The 7,878-nt window shown below is 45.3% G+C and overlaps 1 non-coding gene across 1 annotated transcript; it reads left to right on the forward strand.

Moving 5' to 3' along the window:
• Positions 1–6,398: 6,398 nt before the first annotated feature.
• On the forward strand, positions 6,399–6,473 carry Trnah-gug. Its single transcript has one exon. It is a non-coding gene; the product is annotated as a tRNA-His (tRNA).
• The last annotated feature ends 1,405 nt before the right edge of the window (positions 6,474–7,878 follow it).

A 7,878-nucleotide genomic window follows, 5' to 3' on the forward strand; every position in this document is an offset into this window, starting at 1 on the left:
TAGGGTGATCTTTGTTCTCCATGTTCGGAGGGAACTGACTCGGCAACTATAGGTTCAGTTAATGAAAAACCGCTCAAACTGCTAATAAAAACTTTAAGTCATCGACCGGCTTCCGCCTTTACATCTGGCAGAATGTATAGGCAGAAACCGGTAACAGGCTTAATAAAGCAATTATTAGGGAGTAACCCGTTGTCTTCCGGGGTTCCGGGTTCAAAGCTTACCACTTCTTAAATTTTGAATAAAAATCACCAACAATGGCGGCCGAAGACTTATGGCATAAGAAGTCACCCTCATAAATTTTGCCAAAGGCCTTATCGAAGAGGCAGTTCAGTAATAAGGTTGTCTTCAGCAGAATCGACAGCAAATCAAAACTGACAACTCATGGCTCTCTCTTGCCCTTAGGGTGGGAACCTGTTCCTAAAAGGCGGAAGAATCACCAATGATCAAAAGTATGAGGATGTAGAATTCAATGAAAACTACTGCATGAAAGTCACATAATGATTATCCTCGGGGTATGCGGCCTGTAATTAAAAGGTGTCATGATCATCTCCACACTGGGAAACTATTCCGCACTTCTGATCTCTTGGAAGAGACTCAGCGGATGGTGACCATGAGAAAGTAATTAAATAACCAAACAGAGGGTTATGTTCTACGAGTCGGAGCGTCGAATCTCAGAAATTTGAAGGCTCCATCCCGACAGGATGGGGCTCAAAATGGTTCAAATGGCTCTGAGCACTATGGGACTTAACTTCTGAGATCATCTGTCCCCTGGAACTTAGAACTACTTAAACCTAACTAACCTAAGGACAGCACACACATCCATGCCCGAGGAAGGATTCGAACCTGCGACCGTAGCGGTCGCGCAGTTCCAGACTGTAGTGCCGAGAACTGCTCGGGTGGGGGTCAGTGAAGTGAAATTGAAAGAGAACAGGGATTTTCTGGTCAGGCGAGTGTAGGGTAATATTAACCACCTCAGAAAATGGTATAAAGCGAGCAGGATTCGTTATGCATAGCAAGGTAGGGTAGAGAGTGTGTTACCGTGAACAGTTCAGTAATAAGGTTGTCTTCAGCAGAATCGACAGCAAACCAAAACTGACAACAATATCTCAGCAGAGATGAAGAGGTAGCGAAAGTATATGAGAAGTGAACGACGAATTCAGTACGTGAAAGGAGATGAAAACCTAACAGTCGTGGGTGGCTGGAATGTGGTTGTAGGGGAAGGAGTAAAAGAAAGGGTTACAGGAGAATATGATCTTAGTAGATGGAGTGAAAGAGGAAAGAAAGTTCTTAGATACGTTTCAGATGGTAACAGCGAATAATCTGTTCAACAGTCACAAAAGGAGGTGGTGTACAAGGAAAAAGCCGGGAGATACGGGAGGTTTTCAGTTGGGTTACGTCAAGGTCAGGTTGAAATTCCGAAATCAGATGTTGGGTTCTAAGGTGCACCCAGAGTATATATAGACTCGGAACACTATTTCTGCAGGGGACTTACAACGACTTTTTGAGTCCTTTCCACGACAGGCTGCTGCACTAAGCCGGGAAAAAGGAGATCCGACACAATTTAGGGGGTATCCCATGACTTTTGTCACCTCAGTGTAACTATGTGTTTATCGTTATTCTGTCAGTTCTGTACATAGGTACTAATTATTTGACCAATTAGATTTTGCTTAAAGAGTCCCGCCCATCGGGACCTTCCAAGAGGTGCTGTCAATTCCCCAGCACCGAATTGCAACCCCTATTATGAGATCCGTCAGCCACCACTTCCCACAATCAAAGTGCATGGGTGACAAAAATCAGAACACCTACGAAGGCAGTGTGTAACTGAAGACATTCTCTTCCCGGAAATACGATGCACCGAAAGGAAGGAGTTCCTTTCGGTGATGCCAACACGACAGGGCCAGAAGCAACAACAGCGTATGAATTCTTCGTACACTCTAGTCTCGGTCCAACGCAGTAGGCTGCACGATACGTTACTTCGGTAAGAGGTCGAAATTTAAGCCATTCCGTAAGTCACTAAATTGTATGTGAATGCCCAAAAATTTGAATTAGTATTCAGGACATGTTGTTGTTGTGGTCTTCAGTCCTGAGACTGGTTTGAAGCAGCTCTCCATGCTACCCTATCCTGTGCGAGCTTCTTCATCTCCCAGTACCTACTACAGCCTACATCCTTCTGAATCTGCTTAGTGTAGTTATCTCTTTGTCTCCCTCTTCGATTTTTACACTCCACACCTGCCCTCCAATACTAAATTGGTGATCCCTCGATGTCTCAGAACATGTCCCACCAACTGATCCCTTCTTCTAGTCAAGTTGTGCCACAAACTCCTCTTCTCCACAATTCTATTCAATACCTCCTCATTAGTTATGTGATCTACCCATCTAATCTTCAGCATTCTTCTGTAGCACCATATTTCGAAAGCTTCTATTCTCTTCTTGTCTACACTATTTATCGTCCATGTTTCACTTCCATATACGGCTACACTCCATACAAATTGCCCGCATCTCGTGGTAGTGCGGTAGCGTTCTCGCTTCCAACGCCCGGGTTCCCGGGTTCGATTCCCGGCGGGGTCCAGGATTTTCTCTGCCTCGTGATGGCTGGGTGTTGTGTGTTGTCCTTAGGTTAGTTAGGTTTAAGTAGTTCTAAGTTCTAGGGGACTGATGACCATAGATGTTAAGTCCCATAGTGCTCAGAGCCATTTGAACCAAATAGCAAAACTCATTTACTACTTTAAGCGTCTCATTTCCTAATCTAATTCCCTCAGCGTCACCCGACTTAATTCGACTACATTCCATTATCCTCGTTCTGCTTTTGTTGATGTTCATCTTATACCCTCCTTTCAAGACACTGTCCATTCCGCTCAACTGCTCTTCCAAGTCCCTTGCTGTCTCTTACAGAATTACAATGTCTCCATGGATTTTAGTACCTACTCCGAATTTTTCTTTTGTTTCCTGTACTGCTTGCTCAATGTACAGATTGAATAACATCGGGGATAGGCTACAACCCTGTCTCACTCCCTTCCCAACCACTGCTTCCCTTTCATGCGCCTCGACTCTTATAACTGCAATCTGCTTTCTGTACAAATTGTAAATAGCCTTTCGCTCCCTGTATTTTACCCCTGCCACCTTTAGAATTTCAAAGAGAGTATTCCAATCAACATTGTCAAAAGCTTTCTCTAAGACTACAAATGCTAGAAACGTAGATTTGCCTTTCCTCAATCTTTCTACTAAGATAAGTCGTAAGGTCAGCATTGCCTCACGTGTTCCAACATTTCTACGGAATCGAAACTGATCTTCCCCGAGGTCGGCTTCTACCAGTTTTTCCATTTGTCTGTAAAGAATTTGCGTTAGTATTTTGCAGCTGTGACTTATTAAGCTGATAGTTCGGTAATTCTCACATCTGTCAACACCTGCTTCCTTTGGGATTGGAATTATTGTATTCTTCTTGAAGTCTGAGGGTATTTCGCCTGTCTCATACATCTTTCTCACCAGATGGTAGAGTTTTGTCAGGACTGGCTCTCCCAAGGCTGTCAGTAGTTCTAATGGAATGTTGTCTACTCTGGGGGCCTTGTTTCGACTTAAGTCTTTCAGTGCTCTCTCAAACTCTTCACGTAGTATCATATCTCCCATTTCATCTTCATCTACATCCTCTTCCATTTCCATAATATTGTCTTCAAGTACATCTATATACTCCTTCCACCTTTCTGCTTTCCCTTCTTTGCTTAGAACTGGGTTTCCATCAAAGCTCTTGATACTCATGCTAGTGATTCTCCTTTATCCAAAGGTCTCTTTAATTTTCCTATAGGCGGTATCTATCTTACCCCTAGTGATATGCACCTCTACATCTTTACATTTGTCCTCTAGCCATCCCTGCCTAGCCATTTTGCACTTTTTGTCTATCTCATTTTTGTGACGTTTTTATTCCTTTTTGCCTGCTTCATTTACTGCATTTGTATATATTCTCCTTTCATCAATTAAATTTAATATTTCTTCTGTTACCCAAGGGTTTCTACTAGCCATCGTCTTTTTACCTATTTGATCCTCTGCTGCCTTCACTATTTCATCCTTCAGCGCTACCCATTCTTCACTACTGTATTTCTTTCCCCCATTCTTGTCAATCGTTCCCTTATGCTCTCCCTGAAACTCTGTATAACCTCTGGTTCTTTCAGTTTACCCGGGTCCAATCTCCTTAAATTCCCACCTTTTTGCAGTTTCTTCGGTTTTAATCTACAGTTCATAACCAATAGATTGTGGTCAGAGTTCACATCTGCCCCTGGAAATGTCTTACAATTTAAAACTTGGTTCCTAAATCTCTGTCTTACCATTATATAAAATATCTGATGTCTTCTAGTATATCCAGGCTTCTTCCATGTATACAACCTTCTTTCATGATTCTTGAACCAAGTGTTAGCAATGATTAAGTTATGCTCTGCGCAAAATTCTACCAGCTGGCTTCCTCTTTCATTTCTTAGCCCCAATCCATATTCACCTACTATGTTTCCTTCTCTCCCTTTTCCTACTCTCGAATTTCAGTCACCCATGACTAATAAATTTTCGTCTCCCTTCACTACCTGAATAATTTCTTTTATCTCATCACACATTTCATCAATTTCTTCGCCACCTGCAGAGCTAGTTGGCATATAAACTTGTACAACTGTAGTAGGCGTGGGCTTCGTGTCTATCTTGGCCACAATAATGCGTTCAGTATGCTGTTTGTAGTAGCTTACCCATACTCCTATTTTTTTATTCATTATTAAACCTACTCCTGCATTACCCCTATTTGATTTTGTATTTATAACCCTGTAGTCACCTGACCAAAAGTCTTGTTCCTCCTGCCACCGAACTTCACTAATTCCCACTATATCTAATTCAGCCGTTCGCAGTACCAGCACAGCAAGACCGTTTTGGTTAGTGTTACAAGGCCAGATCAGTCAATCATCCAGACTGTTGCCTCTGCAACTACTGAAAAGGCTGCTGCCCCTCTTCAGGAACCACACGTTTGTCTGGCCTCTCAATAGATACCCCTCCGTTGTGGTTGCACCTACAGTACGGCTATTTGTATCGTTGAGGCACGCAAGCCTCCCCACCAACGGCAAGGTCCATGGTTCATAGGGGGGGGGGGGGTGGATTCAGGACACACATGTACTAAAATGCTGTTACCCACGAGGGTAGCCGAGAGCGCTAGCGCGGTGCTTCCTAGACTCGGGTAGGCGCGCCGGCACCGGATCGAATCCGCCCAGCGGATTAACGACGAGGGCCGATGTGCCGGCCAGCCTGGATGTGGTTTTCACGCGGTTTTCCACATCCCGCTACGTGTATACTGGGCCGGCCCCCATGTTCCGCCTCAGTTACACGGCTCGCAGACTTCTGAACACTTTCGCACTATTCCATGGATTACACTCGAGGCAGACAATTGGGGTGAACTAATTCCTTTCCGCGGGGGGGGGGGGGGGGTGGGAGGTACGGGTTGGCGGCAGGCGGGGCATCCGGCCACCCCTTCAACATTAAAATGCCAATACCGATTAACGATGGCTGACCCTGCGTAACTGCGGGACAAGGCTCAAGCGATAGATAGATACAAAGAATATACTAAAATGCTGGTCCTATCCTCCAAAATTAATTTCTCCATGCGTCACTTGAGGCGTATTATGGGATAGGTCTTCTATGAAAGGTAACGACAATATCTTGAAAGTCTCTTCGGGTTTGCTGCCGGTTCCTAAAATCAACTCAATTCGATATTTCGGAGATCCAACTGGTGGCCATTTTCAGGAGAATGCTGCTTCTGCTGATGAGTTCCGCTGAGAACTGACGCCAGGTTGCCAATCGACGTCATATAAAGGCCACCGTAGCGTACAAGGCGCATGCGCCGCCCATCACAGTTGCTGCCCTCCGACACTGGGCGGTTGGCGCCGCCCTTAGTAGAACACCGGCGGCAACGATAAATCGCACTCAGGGACGATATTCGAATACTCAGGCTGGCCGCACCGAAGAACGTTCTGTTTTAATGCGGGATAATACGAGATTCCACATCATGCTAAGAGGAAACCCATTCCAGAATGAGATTTTTACTCTGCAGCGGAGTGTGCGCTGATATGAAACTTCCTGCCAGATTAAAACTGTGTGCCCGACCGAGACTCGAACTCGGGACCAATGCCTTTCGCGGGCAAGTGCTCTACCAACTGAGCATCCGAAGCACGACTCACACCCCGTCCTCACAGCTTCACTTCTGCCAGTACGTCGTCTCCTGCTTTCCAAACTTTACAGAAGCTCTCCTGCGAACCTGCAATATCCTTTCTTTCAGGAGTGCTAGTTCTGCAAGGTTCGCAGGAGAGCTTCTGTAAAGTTTGGAAGGTAGGAGACGAGGTACTGGCAGAAGTAAAGCTGTGAGTACCGGGCGTGAGTCGTGCTTCGGTAGCTCAGTTGGTAGAGCATTTGCCCGTGAAATGCAAAGGTCCCGAGTTCGAGTCTCGGTCGGGCACACAGTTTTAATCTGCCAGGAAGTTTCAGGAAACCCATTGTTTCTGGTAATTAAATTATCCGCCAACCTAATTTCAATTGCTTGTTCACAAAACCGGGAGTTACCAACTATCACAGTTTCGTCAAATTTCACTCCGTGTCCCTCATTTAAGCAGTGTTCTGCTACTGCGATTTTTCCGGCTGTTGTAGCCTCGTATGACGGTGATGTTCCATACACCTGTCATGAACTGTGCGAATCGAACGGCCGATCCCTTCCCACATTGGCACGGAATTTTGTATACATCAGGTTTCCCAAGCTCCAAATCATCTTTCACATGGCAGAGTAATGCCCTAATCTTAGAAGGTGGACGGAACACATTCTTAATGTGAAAATCCCTTAAAATTCTTCCTATCTTAAACGATATGCCCCCAGCTTAAGGGATAAAGGCCACCGATCTATGTTCCTCTTCATGCACCTCCAGTGATGGTCCAAACTCCATAGCCTGACGAATCTGATTCACAGCCAGAGTATTCGAATATTGCCCCTGAGTGCCATTCATCGTTGCCGCCAGTGTTCTACTAGGGACCGGCCGCTGTGGCCGAGCGGTTCTAGGCGCTCCAGTTCGGAACCGCGCTGCTGCTACGGTCGCAGGTTCGAATCCTGCCTTGGGCATGGATTTGTGTGGTGTCCTTAGGTTAATAGGTTTAAGTAATTCGAAGTCTAGGGGACTGGTGACCTCAGATGTTAAGTCCCATAGTGTTTAGAGCCATTTGAACCATTCTACTAAGGGCGGCGCCACCTGCACACTCTTGGAGGGCAGCAACTGTGACGGGCGGCGCATGCGCCATGTACGCTACGGTGTACGGTGGCCTGTACAGCACGTCGATTGGCAGCCTGGCGTCAGTTCTCAGCGGGACTCATCAGCGGAAGCAGCATTCTCCTGAAGATGGCGACGTGTTGGATGGCCGAAATATCGAATCGATTTGATTTTAGGATCTTGCAGTAAACCCGAAGAGACTTTCAAGAGATTACGCCGGGAAAGCCTACGATGTTACTACAATATCTCCGTATAACTGACACAATATCTTAAAAATTACACGTTTTGAAGTAGGGTTAATTGAGCTTAGGTAACGCATAACCAAGAAGCCTAAACGGCAATTTAACATACTCGTACTCATCGCAGTGATTTATTTAAATCCTGCAAAACTGTTTTAACAACACCAATTTTGATGGACGTCAATGACAACACCCATTTCAAATAGTAGGCAAATCAAAAGCCAATCATGACATTTGTTACCTAGTGTCAGAATGGGTGTGTTTCTTCCTGAAACTATGAATTTCAACATTTAACGTGTAGGACCAGTAAATAATTAGTGTTTCTATGCGTGCGCCTACCATCAGTGTCTGTTGGCTCGGACGTTACCCTG

Source organism: Schistocerca americana, chromosome 1 (assembly GCF_021461395.2).
Source record: "Schistocerca americana isolate TAMUIC-IGC-003095 chromosome 1, iqSchAmer2.1, whole genome shotgun sequence".
NCBI classification, from domain to species: Eukaryota; Metazoa; Arthropoda; class Insecta; order Orthoptera; family Acrididae; genus Schistocerca; species Schistocerca americana.